Source organism: Cervus canadensis, chromosome 10 (genome assembly GCF_019320065.1).
Source record: "Cervus canadensis isolate Bull #8, Minnesota chromosome 10, ASM1932006v1, whole genome shotgun sequence".
NCBI classification, from domain to species: Eukaryota; Metazoa; Chordata; class Mammalia; order Artiodactyla; family Cervidae; genus Cervus; species Cervus canadensis.
In genome coordinates, this window is record NC_057395.1 from 21,220,841 (window position 1) to 21,245,423 (window position 24,583).

Below are 24,583 nucleotides of genomic sequence, written 5' to 3' on the forward strand. Positions count from 1 at the left end.
ATGTACTTGAAGAATCCAGTATCATGATAGAAACAAGAAGAATCTGTTTTGTCTTGATTTGCAGAGTGAAATGTGTCTTGGGGTGAGTTGTTGTTGGTCGATTTAAAATTATCCTCCATTGTCAGGGCCTTGTTGTGCTCACAATACTTTTCCAATTTCAGCAAATAAAATTCTTACAATGCTTTCACTTCAGTTCAGTTCAGTCGCTCAGTCATGTCCCACTCTTGCGACCCCATGAACTGCAGCACGCCAGGCCTCCCTGTCCATCACACACTCCCAGAGTTTACTCAAACTCATGCCCATCGAGTCGGTTAAACTGCTGAGTTTTCCAAAGTACTGGAGTTTCAGCTTCAGCATCAGTCCTTCCAATGAACACTCAGGACTGATCTCCTTTAGGATGGACTGGTTAGATCTCCCTGAAGTCCAAGGGACTCTCAAGAGTCTTCTCCAACACCGCAGTTCAAAAGCATCAATTTTTCGGCGATCAGCTTTCTTCACAGTCCAACTCTCACATCCATACATGACCACTGGAAAAACCATAGCCTTGACCAGATGGACCTTTGTTAGCAAAGTAATATCTCTGCTTTTTAATATGCTATCTAGGTTGGTCATAACTTTTCTTCCAAGACTTCCAAGGAGTCTTTCATTTCATGGCTGCAATCACCATCCGCAGTGATTTTGGAGCCCAAACAATAAAGTCTGACACTGTTTCCACTGTCTCCTCATCTATTTGCCATGAGGTGATGGGCCCAGATTCCATGATCTTAGTTTTCTGAATGTTGAGCTTTAAGCCAACTTTTTCACTCTCCTCTTTCACTTTCATCAAGAGGCCCTTTAGTTCTTCTTCAATTTCCGCCATAAGGGTGGTGTCATCTGCATATCTGAGGTTATTCATATTTCTCCCAGCAATCTTGATCCCAGCTTGTGCTTCTTCCAGCCCAGCGTTTCTCATGATGTACTCTGCATATAAGTTAAATAAGCAGGGTGACAATATACAGCCTTGATGTACTCCTTTTCATATTTGGAACCAGTCTGTTGTTCCCTGTCCAGTTCTAACTGTCGCTTCCTGACCTGCATACAGTTTTCTCAAGAGGCAGGTCAGGTGGCCTGGTATTCCCATCTCTTTCAGAATTTTCCACAGTTTATTGTGATCCACATAGTTGAAGGCTCTGGCGTAGTCAATAAAGCAGAAATAGATGTTTTTCTGGAACTCTCTTGCTTTTTTCATGATCCAGCAGATATTGGCAATTCGATCTCTGGTTCCTCTGCCTTTTCTAAAACCAGCTTGAACATCTGGAAGTTCTCGGTTCATGTATTGCTGAAGCCTAGCTTGGAGAATTTTGAGCATTACTTTACTAGCGTGTGAGATGAGTGCAATTGTACAGTAATTTGAGCATTCTTTGGCATTGCCTTTCTTAGGGATTGGAATGAAAACGGACCTTTTCCAGTTCTGTGGCCACTGCTGAGTTTTCCAAATTTGTTGGCATATTGAGTGCAGCACTTTCACAGCATCATCTTTCAGGATTTGAAATAGCTCAACTGGAATTCCATCACATCCACTAGCTTTGTTTGTAGTGATGCTTTCTAAGGCCCACTTGACTTCACATTCCAGGATGTCTGCCTCTAGGTGAATGATCACACCATTGTGATTATTTGGGTCATGAAGATCATTTTTGTACAGTTCTTCTGTGCATTCTTGCCACCTCTTCTTAATATCTCCTGCTTCTGTTAGGTCCCTTCCATTTCTGTCCTTTATTGTGCCCATCTTTGCATGAAACGATCCCTTGGTATCTCTAATTTTCTTGAATAGATCTTTAGTCTGTCCCATTCTGTTGTTTTCCTCTATTTCTTTGCATTGATCACTGAGGAAGGCTTTCTTATCTCTCCTGGCTATTCTTTGGAACTCTGCTTTCAAATGGGAATATCTTTCCTTTTCTCCTTTGCTTTTAGCTTCTTTCCATTTCACAGCGATTTGTAAGGCCTCCTCAGACAACCATTTTCCCTTTTTGCATTTCTTTTCCATGGGGATGGTCTTGATCCCTGTCTCTTGTACAATGTCATGAACCTCTGTCCATAGTTCATCAGGCTGTCTGTCAATCAGATCTAGTCCCTTAAATCTATTTCTCACTTCCACTGTATAGTCATAAGGGATTTGACTTAGGTCATACCTGAATGGTCTAGTGGTTATCCCTACCTTCTTCAGTTAAATCTGAATTTGGCAATAAGGAGTTCATGATCTGAGCCATAGTCAGCTCCCGGTCTTGTTTTTGCTGACTGCATAGAGCTTCTCCATCTTTGGCTGCAAAGAATATGATCAATCTGATTTTAGTGTTGACAATCTGGTGATGTCCATGTGTAGAGTCTTCTCTTATGTTGTTGGAATAGAGTGTTTGCTATGACCAGTGCATTCTCTTGGCAAAACTCTATTAGCCTTTGCCCTGCTTCATTCTGTACTCCAAGGCCAAATTTGCCTGTTTCTCGAGGTGTTTCTTGACTTCCTACTTTTGCACTCCAGTCCCCTATAATGAAAAGGACATCTTTTTGGGGTGTTAGTTCTAAAAGGTCCTGTAGGTCTTCATAGAACCATTCAACTTTGGCTTCTTCAGTGATACTGGTTGGGGCATAGGCTTGGATTACTGTGATATTGAATGGTTTGCCTTGGAAACAAACAGAGATCATTCTGTCGTTGTTGAGATTGCATCCAAGTACTGCATTTCAGACTCTTTTGTTGATTATGATGGCTACTCCATTTCTTCTAAGGGATTCCTGCCCACAGTAGTAGACATAATGGTCATCTGAGTTAAATTCACCCATTCCAGTCCATTTTAGTTTGCTGATTCCTAGAATGTCGACATTCACTCTTGCCATCTCCTGTTTGACCACTTCCAATTTGCCTTGATTCATGGACCTAACATTCCAGGTTCCTATGCAATATTGCTCTTTACAGCATCGGACCTTGCTTCTATCACCAGTCCCATCCACAACTGGGCATTGTTTTTGCTTTGGCTCCATCCTTTCATTCTTTCTGGAGTTATATCTCCGCAGATCTCCAGTAGCATATTGGGCACCTACCAACCTGGGGAGTTTCTCTTTCAGTATCCTATCATTTTGCCTTCTCATACTGTTCATGGGGTTCTCAAGGCAAGAATACTGAAGTGGTTTGCCATTCCCTTCTCCAGTGGACCACATTCTGTCAGACCTCTCCACCATGACCCGACCGTCTTGGGTGGCCCCACACGGCATGGCTTAGTTTCATTGAGTTAGACAAGACTGTGGTCCTGTGATCAAGTTGGCTAGTTTTCTGTGATTATGGTTTTAGTGTGTCTGCCCTCTGATGCCCTCTCAGAACACCTACCGTCTTACTTAGGTTTCTCTTACCTTGGACGTGGGGTATCTCTTCACGGGCGCTCCAGCGAAGTGCAGCCACTGCTCGTTACCTTGAACGAGGGTTATCTTCTCTCAGCCGCCCCTCCTGACCTTGATCGTGTAGTAGCTCCTCTTGGTCCTCTTGTTCCCGCGCAGCAGCCGCTCCATGTAAAATGCTTTTGTCATCATATTATTTTATACTCGTGTTTGGTATTGTCTCCTTCTTATGGAAGAATATATTGAAGGAGGAAACAGACAGAACAGGTTCCATCTTGAATGCAGGACTCCATGTTGGGCCGGACTGTGGACTTTGAGCTATATGCTCAGTATCTATGGAGACATACCAACTGGGAAACCAGACCCCCTGGATGGAAGAGCCCCAGGGCTTGGACCTAGACTGTCCTTCACCTAAAAGAATACCCTAATTATCTGTGTAACCCAATAGAATCATAAATTCTGTTATGCTTATTGGAGTATGACCACAGGCCTATTGATAATTGCCCACTGTTAACTACCTAGGCTTAAGGCAAATGAATCACAGGTTAACTTCGATTGTATCTTTCTTTTCTTTTGTTCAGACTAGTTTCAGGGAATTTGGGGAAGTGGGTTTGGCCACGTACACTTAGGGTATATAAGATTTTCACAAAAACTGGTCGGGGTCCTTGGCTAAGAGGAGACTCTGCTTGGGCCTGCTGGGTGTAATAAACTGCTCTCCACTACCTGCACTGTCCTTCTGAGTGAGTTTGTTTCCCAGAACACATGGCTACAACAATATGAGGGTCAAAAAAGTTAAATAACTTCTTTACAGATTCAGAGTTAACAAGTGGTATACCAAGGCTGCTGCTGCTGAGTCGCTTCAGCCGTGTCCGACTCTGTGCAACCCCATAGACAGCAGCCCACCAGGCTCCTCTGTCCCTGGGATTTTCCAGGCAAGAATATTGGGGTGGGTTGCCATTTTCTGGTATATCAAGGAATGGAGTGCATTTAATGGTTTGGATTTCCTACTACACCTCTTTGCATGCATATAATACAAAAAATGTCTTGCAACATATTTCTACATCTACTTGATCTCACTTTTTTTTTTTTTTTAATTATTTACTTTATTTAAAAATGCCTCTTTGAGAAACAGGTAAAACAACATTGCTGTGGGTAGAAAGTTTGAGTGGCTGAAGAAGTCATGTTAAAGTTACATTAACTGAATCTTAAATCAATGACCTGTACTATATACATATTTTCCTTGGAAGAGATTTTAGAATTTAAAAACTTATTTTTGATCGTTCATATCAAGGCAACTGGAATAGTTGGGAGGGTTTCTTTTTTTATTTATCAAAAAGTCAATGAAATTGTATTTCATTATATTTTTCTCTTTTATTCCAGAAAAAGAAAGAGTAGAGGAACAAAAAATGAAATGGAATGATTTATGTTTCAAAGACAAATAAGCATTTGGATCTTAGAGCAGATTAAACCTCCAGCACTGGTGAAGAGATCTCCTCACTTCTGGTGGATCTTGTTTGTCAACCTTCTTTTCCAACCTCAAGGCATGGCCCCTCAATGTGACCTGCTAAAGATGAGGGGTGGTGGGGGACAGATAGGCCAGAGGGCAGAGAAGGCACACACCAGTCAGTCCTGGGACGTGAAGTGAAATGAAGCCTTCTAAATCCAAAAGTCTGCTTTTCCTTCCAGGTCACTGAGCCCAGGGCAGTTGCCACAAGGAAAATAAAATTTGCATCTTAGGCATGGTGTAAGTATTTTTAATTAAAAAAAAAAAAAAAGTAGGAGACAAAAGAGGCCATAATCCAGAGTTCTAAGTAGCATCAAGAGTATAATTTAATTTTTTTCTTCAGTTTAATGTTTTCATGCATTATATTTTAAGTTTGTTTGCAGAGTAAGGGTCCATCAGTCCATAAAAATAGCTAAGAAGTCATCAAGATTTTTGCAAGACATTTTAAGCAAACTCAGTTTGGAATGACTTCTTGATTTATTTATTACTTTTGAGGAAGTAGACTCTAATCAGAGAGATATTTCCCTAATAGAAAGAAATATGTACCACTGGAGCATGAAAGGATGATTTTTTTTTTTGGTTTTCCCAGGTTTTATTGCAATAATTAGATTTACCATAATCAGTAAAATGTGTGAGCCAAGTTTATTGAAGTGTCAATTTCCCATTGCATAATTTCCCTTAGGAACTTTAATTTTTAATTCAAAAGAAAAACGGAAGATTTGCCATACAAATGCCAATGAATGTGTGAGGTTAAGGAAAGCATGACTCCTTACAGAAATCAAAGTTAAGCTTAGAACAATTCCCTTACTTGCCCTTCCCACACCCCTTGGCTCACCATTAATTTTACAGAAGAATGAGATCTTGAAATGGTCAAAATATAGATCTCTTCACCTAGATGGCAAAGAAATATATTGGACAGTAAGATTTGATGACTTTTACTCCATCATTTCCAACAGTCAAGAGCACTCAGGGGTGGAGAACATTATGTTGGTTTACAAAGATTGAACACTAAAAATGAGTGAGTCCGTAAGTTTGACTCTGGGCATAATTTACATACCTCATTATGTAATGCCTCAGTATTTGGAATGATATGTGAGTCCTCAAGAACTTAAAAAATGGTGCTGGAAATCCTGTTAATGAGGATGAAGACATTTATTGGCAACATGCAGATTTTTTGGTAATGGGTATATGATGAATGGGTTAGAGTGATTGCAAACATACCCCTGATTCTCCACCCTTCCTCATATCCAAACCTTTTGTGACTTATATTTTTAGCTCTTCCGATTAAGAGAGAAATCTATTTTCCCACCCCGTGAGTACGAATTGACTTTGTGACTTGTTTTGGTAGAAAGAATAAAGTAGAAGTGAAGGTGTGCTAACTCTTAGCTCAGGCTTCAAAGACCTTGTGCACTTTCACCAAAGGGAGGATTACAGTGCAGTATTCACTGGGCTTATGGGCCAGAAAGAAACTTAAGAGACATCAAAATAGGGCCATGATGACATTTCTTTGGGGCTCGTGGCATCCTGTTTTTAAGAACCACATTCATTTTCCCCCACATGCTTGCTTCCTCTTCTGACATCACTGAGTTGATATATCATTAGAGCTGGAAGAGATTGTAAAGATGATCTAATCTGATCTAACAGTCTCATTTTATAGAGGAGGAAATAGATGGAGAGCATTTATAAAGTTTTCTTAAGTTCACATGAAAAGTGTTATTGTTTTATTTTGGCTGTGTCAGTGTACATGCACACTGCATACATGTGCATGTGAATGAGTGGCACGAAGTATGAGATGCTGCTAGATTAAAACAGAACCCTGGTCCTCTGAGAGTTGCTGATCCAGCCTATCCTGGATTTTACTGAATATCAGGTAGTATTTTTATCTTGAAATGCCAAGTCTTAAACATTGAGTCCAACTTCCTTCTTTGGCAAAAATGAAAATGAGAGTTATTCCCAAGTGCATCCAGCTGCTAGCACTGTAGCCTCATCATGCTGCTGAGAGGGAAAGCCCAGCCTCTAGGTTGCCCATTCACAGAAGATACCAGGGTCCAGTGGCTCCAGATACTATCTGTTTCTACTGCGGTAGTTTATTTTTTGTTTCTAATCCTATGTTTGGTTTCCTCTTCTATGGAGAATGGGATCAGCGGCTTGCTGAACACTATGGGGAAGTGCTTCATGTCACAAAAGCTTTTCATTTCCCTTTAAATATTCCCTTTTCCAGGTTAAAAAGGACAAGCAGGCCATGATATTTTATTTTTCTTTAGAGTCACATCCCTGGTAGCATCTCTCTATTTTTCTGTGTGGGGATCAGCAAGAATTAGATAGGAATCTGACCTACATTAAGTAAACTCAAAGGTTCTCATTTGCATATTCTAATTCTGAGAGAGATAGGAATACCAGACCACCTGACCTGCCTCTTGAGAAACCTGTATGCAGGTCAGGAAGCAAGTTAGAACTAGACATGGAACAACAGACTGGTTCCAAATATGAAAAGGAGTACATCAAGGCTGTATATTGTCACCCTGCTTATTTAACTTGTATGTAGAGTACATCATGAGAAATGCTGGGCTGGAGAAAGTACAGGCTGGAATCAAGATTGCTGGGAGAAATATCAATAACCTCAGATATGCAGATGACATCACCCTTATGGCAGAAAGTGAAGAACTAAACAGCCTCTTGATGGAGGTAAAGGAGGGGAGTGAAAAAGTTGGCTTAAAGCTCAATATTCAGAAAACTAAGATCATGGCGTCTGGTCCCATCACTTCATGGGAAGTAGATGGGGAAAGACTGGAAACAGTGGCTGACTTTATTTTTCTGGGCTCCAAAATCACTGCAGATGGTGATTGCAGCCTTGAAATTAAAAGATGCTTACTCCTTGGAAGGAAAGTTATGACCAACCTAGACAGCATATTGAAAAGCAGAGACATTACTTTGCCAACAAAGGTCCATCTGGTCAAGGCTATGGTTTTTCCAGTGGTCACGTATGGATGTGAGAGTTGGACTATAATGAAAGCTGAGTACTGAAGAACTGATGCTTTTGAACTGTGGTGTTGCAGAAGGCTCTTGAGAGTCCCTTGGACTGCAAGGAGAGCCAACCAGTCCATCCTAAAGGAGTTCAGTCCTGGGTGTTCATTGGAGGGACTGATGCTGAAGCTGAAACTCCGATACTTTGGCCACCTGATGTGAAGAGCTGACTCATTGAGAAGACTCTGATGCTGGGAAAGATTGAGGGCAGGAGGAGAAGGGGACGGCAGAGGATAAGATGGTTGGATGGCATCACCGACTCAATGGACATGGGTTTGGGTGAACTCCGAGAGTTGGTTATGGACAGGGAGGCCTGGTGTGCTGCAGTTCATGGGGTCACAAAGAGTAGGACATGACTGAGTGGCTGAACTGAATATGATATTTCTTTTTAAAGTGAAGAAACACGGCTGACATATATTTCACTAATAGAAATACTGTTTAGTTTGTAACCAAAAGATAGGTTCGTGAATTTAAAACATCATTGAGATTTGTGTCTGCAAATAATTTTTTCTCTGTTTACCACTATGCATCTTATTTAATATTCAAATTAAAATTTATGAGCTTTAGATGCTTACCATTAATTCAGACTCATTTAAAAATCTAATTTAAAAGTCATCTTAAATTTTTCTTTGTACAGATATTATAACTGCAGCAGAAGAATATAAACAAAGCCACTGCCTCATTAATAAATAAATGTATTCTTTTTTTCACATCCTGGGCCAAAGGCGTGCCTAATTTATGCCTCACTGTAATCATGCTTCCCAAGTGGAGCTAGTGGTATAGAACCTGCCTGCAATGTAGGAGAAATAAGAGATGCAGGCTCGATCCCTGGGTTGGGAAGATCTTCTGGAGAAGAGCATGGCAACCCACCCCAGTATTCTTGCCTGGGAAATCCCATGGACAGAGGAGCCTGGTAGAGTACATTACATGAGGTCACAAAGAGTCAGACACAACTGAACAACTTAGCAAGCATGCAATAATGCTCCCATTTAAAAACCTCATAGAAAAACAGGTGTTTTCCCATGATGATGGTTGGGAAGTAGGGATCTCAGGCTAGTTACATTGAGTGCTCAGTATCCTCAAATAAAGGCAAAGTGAAGCTTTTCCTTCCATATTCCCTCTCTCATTCTAAAAGCTCAAGTCTCTTACATTAGGATATAGGCCAGGTGGCATGCTGGCCTCTGTCAAAGAGCAATTCTCGCTTGGCATCCATGAAAAGTTCAGTAAGACTAGGTGCTGGTGAGAGGCACCATTCAGAAATCCACTGCAGCACAGACTGTGGGTCTGAGGAGTCTTGCCTCTTCCGTTGATCCTGGAGTTTTGAATAACGGTTTCTCATATATATTTTATTTTTCAAATATATGAAACATTTCTTTAAAATATATATATATAAGTGAGAGGCAGAATCAGAATGTAAATTAGTAATAACTGAGAAAGCAAGAAAAGAAAGAAATTAGTGGAAAATCAATGGAAAGTATATACCACTCTACAGTGACTCTAATTTAATAAACTAACAGCTTTTCCCCAAAATGCAAATCAAGAAAATAACAGTTCTTGATACATATCCAGAACAAATAATCTCAGAAGCCTTCAAAAAGGTTGAAATGCCCAATTTCAGGAACAATATAATTTCATATAGACCCTTGTGGTCCAAAGCGTGTTTCTTGTACCAATAGCACTGATCTAACGTTAAAAGTCTGTTAGAAATTAGGATCTCAGGCTTCCCTCCAGCCCTCCTGAACCAGAATCAGAACTGAACTGAACTGAACTGAAACACGACCCCCTGGGGATTTGTGCACATCACATTAAAGTGTGAGATGCCCAGGACCAAAGTATCCCTAGATTAGACACACTTCTTCCTGAGGCTTGATTCTCTCAGAAGTTTTGGAAGGATATACTGATGGAAATTTGATGAAAACCACTTCATGAATTTTATTAGTGTGCCTCCCTCCAGAAGTTGATGTCAAAGGTGAACCATTTCTGTGAATGCTATGCCAGTCCTTCAGACAGTTGCCACAAAGACAGTGTCTCACAGGCAAGGTTTTATATATTATACAACAATGATTTTCCACCTGCATTTTCTGTCAAGGGCCGGGATTGTACTTATACTTTTGGGATCCTAATCATAATGGGGAGCCTGATGAAGACATGAGTGTGTAAAGAAAGACTTTCTAACTCCAGCATAGAGAAGTCTTTCCCAAAGTCTGGATGGGGAACCACGAATAGTTCATAAAATTAGTGAATGGTTATGACCCACTATATGGGGTCACTATATGGGTCATAGTCAACATGCAAAGGTAGAACAATAACAGAAATACATGGAGTAGAATATAAAATATAATACTTTTAATAAATAGAAGTTTTGTTTTGTTAAACTTGTGTTTCAAATATACATACACATATATGTGTGTACCAAGTGTAAAAGTAAAATTCAGGAGGCCTTTTTATTTTGCATTGGCTACCAGTCAAAAGTTTAAAAATCATTTAGCTTTAAACATACACTCTCATGGAAAGACACACAAAGGAAGTTCGCTTCCTGTGAAATGTCAAGAGGAAAAGTGTCTTAATTTCTCATAGTCCTAGGTTATATTTTACATTAAAATTTGAAATGAAAATTCATAATATTATGTGCTGTGATTTCTAGACAAAAACCAATATTCACAATTTATACAAGGATCATAAAAGGAAATCCACCATTAGCATATGGTACCCTAGTTTAGTTTTTAGATATATGAGACTTCAAATATGAAACAAAATTTTGGAAGTGTTGGTGCTTCCTGAGTCTCAATTAGCTACCCATTATTTGGACATTCTTTTGACAAAAGTGTAATGTACAATTTTAAGAGGAAACTCAGATTTGAGACTTCTCCCATAAAACCTTTTGGAAATGAAATCTCTTCTACAGATTAACATCTTATTAATTGAGTGTAGAAGGACTGGAAACATTTGACTTACCATCAGATTCATATGGGCTTGCCACATTTAAAAGCAAAAACTGTTTTTGTTTTTTCCAAACCAAAATTTTTAGAGAACAGCACAGAAAATTCCCTTTTACCATACTGAGGTTCTTCCTCATAAAAATAAAGTAGAATAACTTAAGACTTTGAATTCTTATATCAAAATGTCCTAAAATATGCAATTCATTCAGATTTTCATTCTGTTCACTCAAGAAAAGCAATTTTACAGAAGTATTTATGGGCCAATAGCCCATATGATATTATGTTTATAACTAGGAGCTGTGCATGAAAAGTTGTTTTCAAAATAAATTAATAATGTATTAGGTATTATCAGAATTGATCATTATGCTTTGACTTACATGAATTAAGATTCATTGAATGATCCCTAAGCTACAATATCTGCAGTAGTAATTTTCTTTCCTTCTCTAAAAATTCTCATTGGTTTTGTTTTGGTGAACATTTGATATTAATATACATGAATGCATTTTACACATGTCCTTATACATATTTAATATCATTCCTGAAATAATTCATATTTTCAATTGGTCAAAATCAGTAGAGATGTTTTATAGATTTAATTTTTTAACAATTAGTAGCTTTAGAACATTTTCCAAAGGTCAGATAGACAATATAGTCAAAATTTTTAAAAAATTATTTGTATCAAGGTGATATCAGGGATATTTCTATGGATTGTGCATACAGTGGTATTAAAACAGCTTCAATCATTGATTGGTTAAACTAAATGCTAAGAGAAGAAACTTTCCCTATGCCTCTTGGGAGGGGACACTTTGATTGAACTATGGTTGATGCAAAAACACAACCAGTTAAGAAGATAAGCATTAAAACCATCTGATTTGGGGTTTATATAATAGAGAAATTTCAAGAGAATCAAAGTGTAATTGTACACCTAAAACAGAGGGCACTGTCTGATTATCTGGTCATTGTGTGCAATGATTTAAGCTACTTACAGTAGCTTTTTTAGATGGAACTAGAGGTGATTATACTAAGTGAAGCAAACCAGATAGAGAAAGATAAATATCATATAATATTGCTTATATATGGAATTTAAAAAAATTATAAAAATGAACTTATATATGAAACTGAAATAGAACCACAGACAGAAAACAACATAGTTACAAAAGGGGAAAATGGGAGAAGGATAAATTAGGAGTTTGGGATTAACATATACATACATATATATAATAGGTAGCAAAGGACCTACTGTATAGTGCAGAGAACAGTACTCAATATTTTGTAATAACCTATAAGAGAAAAAGAGTCTGAATGTATATGTATGTAAAATTGAATCACTTTGCTATACACCTGAAAATAACACAATATTGTAAATCAATGATACTTCAGTTAAAAAAAAAATATTCATTGGAACTTTAGCATCTAGGCAAAGAGCATACAAACACTTCTGTCCTTTGGCAAGGCAAAAAAAAGTTAGAGTACCACAAAATTTTGTGAAGTTACAGGCCTAAAACAATCAGCTGCAATCCTTTCTAGTTGATTTGGGAATAAGTTATATTTACTATATTAGAAGAAAGATTGCCTTTCTGATTAGAAGTGAAGGGAGTGTTATGCAATAAGGATGAAGAGTTGACTCAAGATAAATGCCAGTTGTGTTTTTTTTTTTTTTTTTTAGTGCAGGGTGTGTATGTGTGTTAAAGGACCATATGATCTTCTGGGTTTCTCCTAAAGAAAAGTTTAATTTAGTTAAGTGCCTGAGCTAAATTGGGACGCCTGTTCTTCATGGACCAATGAGACATAATTGTGCCTGGGCCACGATGGGTAATTTTCAGGTTTAAGTCTCCTTAGAGTGTTTGGATGCATTGGTGATTATAATTGCCGCTCACAGCTGAAAGGTTGAAAAGTTCTGATGAACAATTCATTCATTGTCTTGTTCACATCTGGGTTAATGTTCCCTTCTTGGAGAACTCTCTACCACTCTGTTCTTTGCTGCTTGCCACAAGATAGCCATGCCAATTTCTCTCTGTTTATTTGGAAGCTCTTGAGGCTGATGTATTGATGCTAGCCACAAACTAATGGAATTCTTTCCAGCTGCAGTGCTCTCAGATAGTCAAACAATAAGCCAAAAGTATTAAACTGCTTTGGCAGTTCTTACCTGAAATACGTGCCATTCTCAGAGATGATGTAAACATAATTACTACTTAGCATTTAAAATATTTCAAAGAAATAGATAAAACTGCTATGGAAAACAGTGGATCAATAAAAAGTTTTTTGAACTCTGGATCAAGGGGGCATGTCATCTCAGAAGAAGGAGCATTCTAGGAAGAAAAACACAGGAAAATGTTCATACTAAACACAATGGCACAGAGGTGAAAATCTCACATTTGAAATCCAGTTTCCTTCTTGGGTTTATTTCTGTGTCGGTGGAGTTAGCAGACCCCTTTCAGGCCTACTGTGAGGTTACCTTTTGCAAAAGGACTCTGGGTTGTGGTGATGGGCCCCCAGGATCCATCTTGAAATGGAGGGTGAGCCTAATACCAAATCACTCAGTTAATTTGAGAACAGAATATCTGGTGAATTTAGTAATTTTTGTTCTGCTATAAAGAAGTTAGAAAATACATGGGTAGCTGAATAAGTCTTGATTTTATGGCCTGAAGTTGAAAGAACAGTGGACTGATATGGCTGAAGTTATAAACTCTTTGGAGTAATCATTTTTGATTCTTGGATCTTAAAATTCCTGTTGTCTCACTCAGTAGCTTGTGCCTAAATGGCAGCTCTTATCATATTTATTGAATAAAATTAACCTTAAGTTAATTTGACTATCGATTAGATTTCTTTGAATGAATCAAAACTTTCACTAGTTTTGGAGAAGTCTGATTCAGTAAGTACAACTTTGACTGGACAATTACCTGAGGATATGTGTGAAATATTCATGCTGGGCCCCATAGTTTTAGATTTTAATTGCTTTGGGGTAAGACTTGAATTTTTGGCATTTTTCTTAGATGATTGTAATGTCCAGAAAAGATTAGAAACTATTGGTCCAAAGAGAACCAGAAACAACTGAAATGTAGATGTAGTTGAAAGACCATTTACACAAAGAGCTTTAATGTATTTTCATTGCATGTACGCTCTGTATGTAATTTTAAATTTTATTTTTGCCTCTCTCTACGTCCTTCCCTGCAAAGTCACCTTTCTGTTAAGAAATAGTATAAGATTTAGGTGTAAATGTACCTGGCAAATTATTTTTCCTGTAGAAATTTAAGTTGAAACTTTACAAAGAAGGTGAAAAATGCAAGATATGTGGATATAAACATTTTAGAAGAGGAAGAAGATTGGAATGTATATGAGTTTCTCCAAATCCACCAACTTTGCTACTTACATAGTTTAGTGCTATATGTGTCTGTAAGTGGGGATGGGGAATGGGACAAAAATATAAAACAAATAGGTGCTCCAGTTCTACACTGAAGGAAATGATTAAACTTTTGCAAAGAGTAGATATATACATGAAATAATTACGCAGAAATCAAATACAGATCCTCTAAAATAGAAATGAACTTATAACAAAATCCATAGCACAATCTTAAATTTGCTTTCAAGTTCATATTCTTTCTGTTAGTATTATTGGTTGAGAAAGGAAGCAAAATACATTTGGCTCTGTGAAAACTTGGAAGTTTAGAAAGTTCAAGTTTCTATATCAACAAAAGAAAATAATCACCATATAAAAGCTGTAGGAAAAGGGAAAAAGAAACAGAGGGCACATGTAAAGAATGGCTGAATAGGATAGTTGCTGGAAAATGTAACAATCCTGAAATTTGATGATGTATGTCAATCTGGTCCTGTCTAAAATACCTGCCTGGCAGAAATTCTCATAGCAAGCCCAAATCTGATGAAATCATGTGGTCATAAATCAAGTCCAGAAATGGAAAATCAGTCAATGGACCACATCCTTCCGATGGTTTAGAAAAACTCTATCCTGCCTTTCCCAAGAAAAAAAATGTCTTGCTTATGAGAAATCTGTCATTTTCCAATCTAAAACATTATTCATATTGACTGTCTTTCAGCGGCTACCTGAGCTTTTTAGCTGAGTCAAACATTTAATTAAAGACTGTGAGAAAGTGAACATGATTTGCAACTATTTCCTCAATAGCATAATCTAAGATCCTTCACTTCCACTGAATAAAACACACTCTCTTTTCTTTAGTGGTGCCTCTTGAATGACAAAAATGTACTGATGTCATGACTTAAGTACAGTCCAATAAAAATTCATAAATGTATTCAAGTCTTCCTCAGTTCCTCAATCTTACTAAAGGATTTTGAATAATGATGGAAATGGTGAGTTGTCCTCCTTTCTACATCCTCAACTGTTCACGATATCTATAAATGATTCCCTTCCACCAAGAACACATCCTCTCTGCCCTCTCTCCTCCTGGCAAGCTTCCACAGGACCTTCCAGATTTAGGTCCTATAGGATCTCCTCTGTCAAGTTCCTTAGGACTCGCTGCACGACTTATTTAGGTTCTTTGTACTTGGTAACAGCAAGCTGTCATGATCCAAATTATGCTTTATGTTTTAATTGTTTGTTAATATGTCTGTTGGCAATCCGGATTTTTCTGTTTTAGTGATTAAACTATGATATCAAGTTTTATTGTATGTCATATTTTTAATATAATTTTTATGTAAGTAGCCTCTAGTCACTATAGGCACAGTGAAAAACAGCAGAAACAAGAAGAGAAACAAGAAGAAAACCTGTAATCCTGTCAACCTGAGATAGTTATTTATGATACTTGGTGTATTTCCTTCTGGAAATCCATCAGATACTAATGCATTTAAGCTATTTTCCTATATTTTCTCTATTAAATAATATTTGGTAGATATCCTAGTATGTACACCTGGGTATATTCTGTTGTTTTCTTAAGCAAAATGTTGAGAAGAAAAGTGGCTTTGTCAAATCACATGACTTTTTTAAAGCTTCCCATTTATATTCCAAACTAACATCCAGAAAAGGTGTTCCAATTTACTCTGCCGTTAATGCATGAAAGTTCCCACATGCTATGAAGGTATTTATGTTTCTGTCTTATCTGAAAGGCAGATAACTTTTTACAATTCATTTTTCATTTTAGCACCTACAGCACTGTTTGGCCCAGTAGGCTGCTGTTTGTCAGAAGGATGGATGAATGGAAGGATGGAGGAAAGATGAAAGGTGAATTTGTTTTCACTGTCAAACCATGTACCTCATCTCAGACTTTCAAATCAGAGGTTACTTTGAAAGCAACCTCTTAGCAGAGTGAATGGCTCTATTTACCTTTCTTTCACCTTGAGGTCATCTCATTGAAGATATAGTCCATTTTTCCTCCCTTCACTTTGGGGCTCAGCCTTGACTTTGTCCAATGTCCTACAGGTGAAAGTGACGATGCCATCTCTAGTTTCAGCCTTCAGGCTCATGACACTTGCCTTCCTCTGTTTCTTTATGTTGTCACGAGAAGCACATCTTCCACATCACAGCTGCCCTTGTAGTCTGAGCTACAGAATAAGAGATGGGGAACAGATCTGAGTAAGCTGGCCTCTTATCCTGTAGCTGAACTGCCTGACCTGCCTGGCAATGCTGACCTCAACTGATCTGCCTCTGAAGCAGAAACCCCCTAGATACCACAGACTAAAAACATGTCTGCCTCAACCAAGTCCAGCCTAGAGTAGCAAATTCCCGCTGATCTGCAGTCCTGTGTGAGCCCTGATCAGTTACAGTTGCTTTAAGCTACTTAGCTTTGGGGTGATTTGTTACACAGTATTGTTGTAGTTTTCCTGACACAATGCTCTCTTTGGCTATAAATATCTCTCAAATCTTTTTTCCTTCCAAATTATCCAATTATGGAAAAGTGAAGAAGACATTGCAGTGACATTTCTCTTCTGTCACCTGGGCTCATGAACCTATGACATCATTTGGATGTCAAGACATCCAAGACTGCATGGAAGAAAGAGCAGTGAGCTTCTTGAAAGATATTGGTTCAAATCCCGCCTCCATTCTTGGTAGCTATGTGATGCACATTTCACTTAATGTGTGTGAATTTTAGTTTACTCTTCTTAAGGCAAAGATAACAAGAGTCCTGCCTCAGAGTGCTATAGTGAAATCAAAGTGTATTACACACAGAAAAGTATCCTTGAATATAAGTCATTTCATATTTCAAGCTTTCCCTGAAATTTGGTATTTAGTAACACATACTTAATGCATTTACACATCTGCATAATAGGTGAAATCATTTCTTACTCACTCTTTCATTTTTTTTAAGGTTATTCCCATGACTCTCTTATATCTAAATGCATTTTCTTTGCTTCATCCCAGAATATTAATTAACCAAAATATTGGTCAAACATTGGTGATCTGACTTTAGTGACAGAGCCTAAATAATATAAAAAGATAATCAATTCTTGCACACAATTGAGAGTATCAGTTTTGCACATTTGAAAATTTTTAAAGTGTTGAATGTTTTTAAGATGTTCAGAGTGTTTAAGATGTTCAGTTTAGTTTAGTATAAAACTAAATTTCAACCACAAAAATAAGAGACATCTGCCAATAAAAGGCATTTTTCATAAAATTTTACTGTTTAAAAAAAACAAAAAACAAAAACAGAAATGCAAACCTAATCCACTTGAGTCCTAAGACAAGTTGAGGGAGAAAAACCTTGAAGTATCAAAAATATCTCTTTCAAATGGATCACAGTCTTGTCTGGCAGAGGGGCTTGTGTGACTCAATGATGCTATGAGCCATGCCATGCAGGACCACCCAAGACAGATGGGTCACAGTGAAGAGTTCTGACAAAACGTGGTCCACGGGAGGAGGAAATGGCAACCTACTTCAATATCTTGCCGCAGAAACCCCATGAACAGTATGAAAAAGCAAAAAGATATGACACCGAAAGGTGAGCCCCTCCCCGACACAGGTTGGATGGTGTCCAAAATACTACTGAGGAAGAGTAGAAGGCAATTACTAATAGCTCCAGAAAACAATGCTCAGTTGTGGATGTGTCTGGTGGTGAAAGTAAAATCTGATGCTGTAAAGAACAGTATTGCTTAGGAACCTAGAATGTTATGCCCATTTATGCGTGCATGTGTGCTCAGTCATGTCTGACTCTTTGTGACCCCATGGACTGTAACCCACCAGACTCCTCTGTCCATGCAGTTTTCCAGGCAAGAATACTTTAGTGGGTTGTCATTTCCTTCTTCAGGGGACTTTTCCAGCCCAGGGATTGAACCTGTGTCTCTTGCATTGCCAGGCAGATTCTTTACTAGCTAAACCGCTGGGGAAGACTGTTAGGTCCATGAATCAAATAAAACTGGATGTGTTCAAGCAGGAGATGGCAAGATTGAACACTGACATCTTAGGAATCAGCAGACTAAAATGGATGGCAATGGGTGAATTTAATTCAGATAACAATTATATCTAGTACTGTGGGCAAGAATCTCTTAGAATAAATGGAGTATCCTTCATAGTCAATGAAAGTCCAAAATGCAGTACTTGGGTGCAATCTCAAATATGACAGAATGATTGTGGTTCATTTCCATGGAAAACCAACATCGCAGTAATCCAAGTGTATGCCCTAATCACTAATGCTGAAGAGGCCTATCAGTTATATGAAAATCTACAAGACCTGGAACTAAAACCAAAAAAAAAAAAAAAAAGATGTCATTTCATCATAGGGGATTGGAATGCAAAAGTAGGAAGTCAAGAGATACCTGGAGTAACAGGCAAGTTTGGCTTTGGAGTACAAAATGAAGCAGGACAAAGGCTAACAGAGTTTTGGCAGGAGAGCACACTGTTGTTTTCAACACATCTCTTGTGAACAACACAAGAGATGACTATACACATGGACATCATCAGATGGTCAGTACCAAAATCTGATTATATTCTTTGCAGCATATCTGTGAGCTTGCTTGGGCCATATTGGGTCATGTTTGGGGTGGGGTTTAGAGGTCAACTTGAATCTTTTTCAGCTAGGCCATTCCTCATTGCTCATGCCTAATTTCCTACATAAAAATTCTTATCCCAAAGAATGGCAATGCCAAAGAATGTGCAAATTACCATATAATTGCACTCATTCCACATTCTAGCAAGGTTATACTCAATATCCTTCCAGTCTGGCTTCAGCAGTACATGAATGAAGACCTTCCAGATGTACAAACTGGGTTTAGAAAAGGCAGAGGAACCAGAGATCAAACTGCCAACATGCATTTGATCATGGAGAAAGCAAGGGAATTTCAGAAAAAGCATTTACTTCTGCTTCGTTGACTATGATAAAGCCTTTGACTGTCAATCACAAAAAAAACTGGAAAATTATTAAAGAGGTAGGAGTTAGTAGGCCACCTTACCTGTCCCTGAGAAACTCGTGTGTAAGTCAAGAAGCAATAGTTAAAACCAGACACAGAACAACGGACTGGTTCAAAATTCAGAAAGGAGTACAGTAAGGCTGTATATTGTCCTCTTGTTTATTTAATGTATATGCAGAGTACATTCAGTGAAATGCCAGACTGGATGAATTATAAGCTGGAATCAAGATTGCCAGGAGAAATAGCAACAACCTCAGATATACAGAAGATACCTCTGTAATGGCAGAAAGTGAGGAGGAACTGAAGAACCTTCTGATGACAGTGAAAAAGCAGAGTGAAAAAGCTGACTTGAAACTCAATATTCAAAAAGCTAAGATCACGGCATACAGACCCATCACTTCATGAAAAATAGAAAGGGAAAGGAGGAAAGCACTGACAGATTTTCTTTTCTTGGACTCCAAAATCATTGCAGATGCTGACTACAGCCATAAAATTAAAAGATGCTTGCTCCTTGGAAGGAAAGATATGACAAATCTGGATGGTGTATTGAAAAGCAAAGACATCACTTTGCCAACAAAGGTCCATATAGTCAAAGCTATGGTTTTTCTAGTAGTCATGAACAGATGGGAGAGTAGGAACATAAAGAAGCTGAGTGCCAAAGAATTGATGCTTTCAAACTGTTATGCTGGAGAAGACTCTTGAGTGTCTCTTGGACATCAAGGAGATCAAACCAGTCAATTCAAAAGGAAATCAATTCTGAATATTCTTTAGAAGGAATGTTGCTGAAATTGAAGCTCCAATACTTTGGCTACGTGATTTAAAGAGTCAACTCATTGGAAGAGACCTTGATGCTGGCAAAGATTGAAGGCAAAAGGAGAAGGGGTCAACAGAGAATGAGATGATTAGACAGCATTAGTAACTCAACGGAAATGAATTTGAGCAAACTTCAGGAGATTGTAGAGGACAGAGGAGTGTGGCATGCTGCAATCCATGGGGTCCCAACAAGTTGGACATGACTTAGCAACTGAATAACAGCAACATCAAAAATATAGGTTAAAAATCATAGAATGTGTTTCAAAATGAAAATGTCTAAAAGGTGTTAAGTTATAGATGAACTGGTATTAGGGAAAGTGGTTTTTAGAAATAGTAGCCTAGAGCCAAGATGAAGGGCATCATGGACTAAGGTGTCTACAACTTTGGCAATTCCGCAGGCTAGGGAGCAGGAGGGATCTGTGCTCTGGGGTCTGAAAATAGCTCAACAGTAGTTGAGCATGGAGATTGCGTTGGAGAATAACAGGAAGTGAAATTGAAGGGGTTAAGGTATTGTTATTCATCTGGAGAGGAAACGGAACCCTTTTAGGAGTTTTGGGTAGACAAGTGGCTGAGACCATTCTGACCATGCTGTAGGGAATGGCCTAGGGACCCGAGTGCTGAGGCAAGAGCCGTATACAAACTTTCCTGATAAATCTGGTAACAGGTGATGGTGCTCTGATGGAGGTGTGGTCCAAAGGAATCCAATCTGGCTGAGTGAGGACCTCTGCTGACTAAGAAATCTATCAAGAATGGAGACTCTGAAAGAAGACCTGAGCTAGTGCATGGAGCAGGTTTCCACCTCCAAAGAAATGGAGCTGAAAGGAGCAAAATAGGGTAATCATTAAGTTTTAGAGAGGAAACCAGGTCGTGCCCATGACTGAGAGGGCACTCTTGGTTTGCCATGAAGATCATGGTGTCTTCTTGATTTGAGACCAGAGAAGGACTGAGTAAAGAGGATTGCAGTTTTCATTTCTCAGGCTGGGACAGGAGGGCATGAGAGCAACATGGCCAGTCTTCACCACTTTCTGAGAGGCTTCCTGAGGTAGTAGGATTGTCCTGTGCTTCTGGCAGCCTGTTGAGATAAGCGTTGCTGAGTGGCTATAAGATGTGGAGAGAAATGGTTTATGGTGTAATCAAGAAACATCCATACTTAAGGAGTAAACACTATCATTGTAACACAATTCCCTTATAATTTTAAAATGCAATTTTAAGGATATAATAAGGAGAAAAAGTTTTATATATATAAAAGGATAAAAAGTTTATAAGGACATAAAATTTTAAGTTTTATAATAATATAAGGATAAAATATTATCCTTCCTCTCCTCTTCACATTAAATTTTTAGTTTCTCTGTATTTTCCTTACTATCAATTCGGAACTTTAACAGTAGACCACATTTTCCAAATATCTGATCCAAATTCTGGCTCATGCAGGCAACTGAATGATTTTAGATCCAGTGATTTTTATCCAACTATGAAGTTCATGGTATAGTCTTACATTCAACAAATTATTGTTTAGATTTGAATCATTATGATTATAAGTGTTCCTTTAAATAAGTACACATTTAAATTAAAATGTGTGACCAAGTCTCTGTTTAAATGTGTAACCAAATTTAATTACTTTTAGTGCAGCAATTTCAGAGAGTGTAAAATATAAAATGTAAGCTATCAGGCATTTTTACAATTAAATTTGCTTTAATTAAAATATATTTAATGTTATGGAGTGGGACTTATAGATATCAGAAAATAAACTATTTTTACATTTAGGTATCTTGTCTAATGTGAAAAGAATCTTGGACTTGTAAGTTCAACTATTCCATGAAGAATATTTTATATGGAAAATCCAATGGCTGATAAACAAGAGGTTAAACCAAGTTCAGATTAGCCTCTTAAGTCTCCTAGTTCTTTCAACAATGATTTAAAAGAACATACTTTATTATCTCATACCTCAATTTGTCCAATCAAAAAAATAAAATGACTCCACAATGGTATTCTGAAGATTAATTATAAATATAAAGAGTAATATAAGATTGATTTAATAACATACTATACTTTGATAGATTTTGTTTTATTAATGACCCTATGGGATTATAATTTGCCTTGTATGCTTTTCAAAGCAATGGATAAAATGCATAATTGTGCTAGATGGAGATGCAGTCTATTTTTTATCGTTAAATTTATCCGAGAGATTTGTACTCAGAGCAAACTTAGAGTTCACTGAGCATCCATACTGAGGTGCTCCACTCTGCATTCTGGAAGCTTAAAATAACAGGGGAAAATATGCAAGAATTAGTTTAGTGTTTAATAAGTGACTGGTTGACTTGCATACCCAGTAATTTCCTTTTCCCCTGCCCTCCTTTAAATAATTTGTTGTCAGCAGTGTTTTGTTCATCTTCCTATTTTGAATTCTATATTGATATTATTTATCATCAAGATAAAGGTATGGATGTAATTTCAAAAAAGTTGGAGGCAATTTGTAGCAAATGAAAAAATTCAACTTAATCTTACTTGAAGGAATAAGGAAACAAATGATGAGTCAATCCTAGAATTACAATTCAAAGACAGAATTTAGAGAAAAAATCTGGATCTATAAAAGTGTGGATGGTGATGAACAAGGCTATCTTATTGGAAAAAAAGAAAAGTGAAAAGTATGAAAGGATGATCTTGAAAGATCAGTGAGAAAGGGTATATGACTGAGTAGATGAGAGCTTTTATTTCTAAAGATTAAATAAATAAAACATTTTCTACCATCTTCTCTAGAGGTTCTCATGAAGGGAAAAAAAAAGTAGAGAGTGAGAAACTTAATTTTTGAATGCACTGGGAGACTTCTGGAAATCTAAATATGTAATAGGCAGTTCAGTTCAGTCACTCAGTCATGAGCGACTCTTTGCAACCCCATGAATGGCAGCACGCGAGGCCTCCCTGTCCATCACCAACTCCCGGAGTCTACCCAAACCCATGTCCATTGAGTCGGTGATGCTATCCAACCATCTTATCCTTTGTCATCCCCTTCTCCTCCTGTCCCCAATCCTTCCCAGCATTAGGGTCGTTTCCAATGAGTCAACTTTTCGCATGAGGTGGCCAGAGTATTGGAGCTTCAGCTTCAACATCAGTCCTTCCACTGAACACCCAGGACTGATCTCGTTTAGGATGGACTGGTTGGATCTTCTTGCAGTCCAAGGGACTCTCAAGAGTCTTCTCCAACATCACAGTTCAAAAGCATCAATTCTTCCATGCTCAGCTTTCTTCACCGTTGAGAAAATGGCAAATGTTTATATATAGCAGATAGCAAATATAGGAAGCAGGTGGAAATGACTTAGTAAAGAGGAAAATTAAACCAACGTGACTTTGGGGCCAGGGCTGGAAGATGGTTGTATGAAAGCTGATGCCACACAGTCCAGCTGGTTTGCAAGTCAGAAAATAGCTAAAGGAATTGGTAGGGGGAAGAAGGAAGCATGAATTGGGGAGCTGGAAAGAGTAAGATTTGCTTGAAAATCAGTTAAAGAAGTAGACAATTTCTTAGTCCTCACCTCCACCATTTGCAACAAAAAGAGAAAATTCCCCCACTCCTCATGCTTGCAATGGCCTGAAAGTTTGTTCTTTAGAGAAACTGAACCAGAAAAATCTCAGAGATTAGGAATATGGGGCCCAGAGGAGGATGAGTTTGGGGGTGTTCTATTGATCATAACAGGCAAGTAGAAGTCTGCAAAGCAAAAGGTGAGATATAGCCCTTCCCAGAGATAATATTGGAGATTCTTTTTCAGAGAGCAAAACAATCCCCAGAAAGAAAAACAGCAGATATATATATATATATATATATATATATATTTGGCCTGCCAGATCTAGTCATCTTTTTATCTGATCACCTTAGAGTCAACCTTTGTTGTTTTTGCTTAGTCACTAAGTTGTATACAACTCTTTTGCAACCCCATGGACTATAACCCACCAGGAACCTCTGTCCATGGGATTTCCCAGGCAAGAATAGAAGAGTGGGTTGTCATTTCCTTCTCTGTGGTATCTTCCTGAACCAGGAATCAAACCCATATCCCCAGCATTGGTAAGCAGATTCTTTTCCACTGAACCAATTAACCATACCAGTATACAACCCCCTGCCCCCATAAAAACGATTCTACTTAACTGCTTTGTGTTTGCTATAAAATGTAAATTGATAACAAGCCATTTCAGGAAATCCTATCACAGAAAATATAAAATCTAAAATAAACAGGAAAAAAGAAATCAGAGGAAGAAGAAGGAATACAGATGACAATCAAAAACATTAGAGAAAATAGTAATCATCTCAAAAAGACATATGGGAGATATTGTAACCACTGCATCTTAAAATGTTGTTTAAAATGGAACAAAGAATAAGTTCTTATGGAAATTATAAACAGGGTTACTGAAATTTTAAACATGAAATTTTAATGGAACCTAGAATGCAATGGAAAAGCCCTTTAAAACTGTGAGCAAAACTATTTTCAAACCATACTTCTATACCCAGCAAATGTATCATTCAATTGTCCGTACAGAATAAAGTCAATTTTAGACATACAATGTGACGACAAAGCAAAAAGAGATGCAGCCACAGCTAGAGAATGCTGGTAGCTGCCAGAAGCTGGTATAGGCGAAGAACAGA